Here is a 2,332-nt window from a genome sequence, read left to right on the forward strand (position 1 = left end):
GCAAGATTTGTTGCGTCGGTTTGCCTTCTTAAAGATTCGTAAAAGACAACCGGAGACATTGTGTGACATCATCATGGCTCATTTTCGTTTCAGTTGGTTTGGAAGTGTTGCGTTTTTGGAGGTACTAGGTAGACAGCCATTTAGAGTGGTGGAGAAGCAGTGGGAGGTCAGTTTTTCTCCATGTCACGGGGTAGGGGGCAGGGTGACAGTTGTGTTTTTTCAAAGTGCACGTTCTCAGGCTGCCTCGGACCTAGGAACCTGGACCCGTGAGCGGGCCCGGGGACCCGCACGGTCCGAAACACTGCTGCTGGTTTGATGCGGGGAGCCCGCTACACCCTGCCTAACGAGCACTGGTCGGCTTTGCGCGCCCCTTCCGTGGCAAGGCAGCCGGTGGTCTGAGGGAGCCCATCCTGCCTCTGACAGCAGGGAGCATGGATCCAAAATGCCCGGTGTGGTTTTTGTCTGTCTGTCCAGTTCTGTTCCTTGCAACCCTAAAGAAGAAATAAGGCTGTCCCTCTTCCACGGGACCTTTCCTCTCGCCGAGGAAACTGCTGTGTGGTGTTGTAACATTCTTTTCTTGCTAAACGTCCCCCAGCTTTTGACTGGACTTTATGTGACAAGGCTTTGCGCACCTTCACCCGTCTGATCCTGGTCTTCCGAATGGGCCTGGCTTGTCTGTACCTTTCAGAAGTCCACCTGACGCGATCCTGCTGCTCCCGTTTAACTAGTGCGGATTAAAGTTAGGCCTCCTCAGTGTTCGGGTACCCCGTTTCTCTCCATGCAGCCTACGGGGGTGTGGGCTTTTTTGACAGCGCATTATGTATTTTTTGTTTAATGGACTAACCCTGGTTACGTAACGTGAAAAGTCATCTTTCTGCGGGAAGTACGCAAGTGAACGTGGTGGTGGTGACAAGCAGCCGTCACTGAGATGGACTTGCGGGAAGTCTGTCTGACGCAGAGCGTGGATTAACATTAATTCCATACTCAACCTGGAAAAAAGACCGAGGAGACCCCGTCAGGCCCTGGATGATGTCTGCCGACCACGCTTGTAGGCGAGGAGAAGCCGGGCCTCCCGAGACCGCAGTGTGCGTGGAGAGCAAGAGCGGAGTCCAGGGCTCGCTCCTCATGCGGAGTCCAGGGCTCGCTCCTCATGCTCAGCAGGCCGGGCTCGCCCACCCGCCTGCGGCTTTGGCAGCTGCTGCGGAGCAGATGTGGGCGGGGCAGGGCAGGGCCCCGAATCCCGCCCTCCCCTATGCCCTCCCGGGGTGGGCCCAGCCAGGCACAGCGGGTAGGCGGACAAGGACCTGATGCTCTCGCAGACACAGAGCCTCCTGGCCTTTTAAGTTTTCTTGTTCATAAGATGATTTAGATTGGGTCACAAATGGTCAAGAAATTATGCACTTTCATGACATTTGTTAGCAGTTTAAAGTTAGGAACTTGGAAAAATATCTTTAGTCTATAGTCACGCCACCCTGAACACGCCCGATCCCGTCTGATCTCGGAAGCTAAGCAGGGTCGGGCCTGGTTAATACTTGGATGGGAGACCACCTAGGAATACCAGGTGCTGTAGGCGTTAAAAAAAAAAAATCTTTAGAAAACATTTCCTCCCCAACTCTACTGTTTTAAACATACAAAAAGTTGAAAGCGACTCGAGATTCCATCTAGATTTAACAGTTGTGATCTTCTGCCATGTTTGCTTTATGTCTCTCTATATCTGTCATTGTTTTTTCCTGAATTATTTGAAAATAAGTTGTAGACAGCTAGACACTTCCCCCCGAATCATTTCCTAAGAATGTCTTGGGCCGGCTTTTTGGAGGCATGCTCATGGCGGGATTTACGTCATCGACTAACAAAATACTGATGTCAGAAGGCTGCTGTTACTTACAACATTGTATGTTTGTCCACTGTTTTGGTTTATAGTTTTCACGTCCATTATTCTGTGTGAACCCAAGCTGTGCATGACAGATACTTTTTTTATAAATGACACTGAGTCTTACGAGGTTTATGTCGGAAGCGCTAGCGATAGAGATAGGTTCTTCTCTCCTTTTCCTCCATGAGGCTTTGACAGATACTGGAGCGTATACCTCAGGGACAGTCAGCACCCCTAGCTCACTGCAGCCCCAAGTTAGGTAGATGGCTCTTTGTGATGGTAAAGAGGAATTAAAAAGGAAAAAGTCTGTTTCAGTTAAGGGAGCTTAATTATTCATATTCTTTGTTGGTAGGTAATTCCAACATGGAATATTTCGCCAATTAAGAAGGCCAATGAAGTTAAGGTAAATTTGCAAGAGGTTATTCTTATTCTTTTCCAGAACGACTTGATCAGTTTTGGAAC

At 49.4% G+C, this 2,332-nt stretch overlaps 1 protein-coding gene and 1 non-coding gene across 2 annotated transcripts in view; both read left to right on the forward strand.

Moving 5' to 3' along the window:
• Positions 1-1,454: 1,454 nt before the first annotated feature.
• LOC111743893 lies at positions 1,455-1,573 on the forward strand. The gene has a single exon (XR_002781922.1). It is a non-coding gene; the product is annotated as a 5S ribosomal RNA (ribosomal RNA).
• A 654-nt stretch (positions 1,574-2,227) lies between these two features.
• The window catches only part of LOC105296357 (GON-4-like protein), a 32,142-nt gene continuing 32,037 nt past the window's right edge, over positions 2,228-2,332 (forward strand). Inside the window, exon 1 of the mRNA XM_023534413.1 lies at positions 2,228-2,273. The gene's annotated coding sequence lies outside the window, so the exon portion shown is untranslated. The remainder of the gene's footprint in view (positions 2,274-2,332) is intronic.

The sequence above is a fragment of the Pteropus vampyrus genome, unplaced genomic scaffold (genome assembly GCF_000151845.1).
Source record: "Pteropus vampyrus isolate Shadow unplaced genomic scaffold, Pvam_2.0 Scaffold124, whole genome shotgun sequence".
Classification (NCBI taxonomy): Eukaryota; Metazoa; Chordata; class Mammalia; order Chiroptera; family Pteropodidae; genus Pteropus; species Pteropus vampyrus.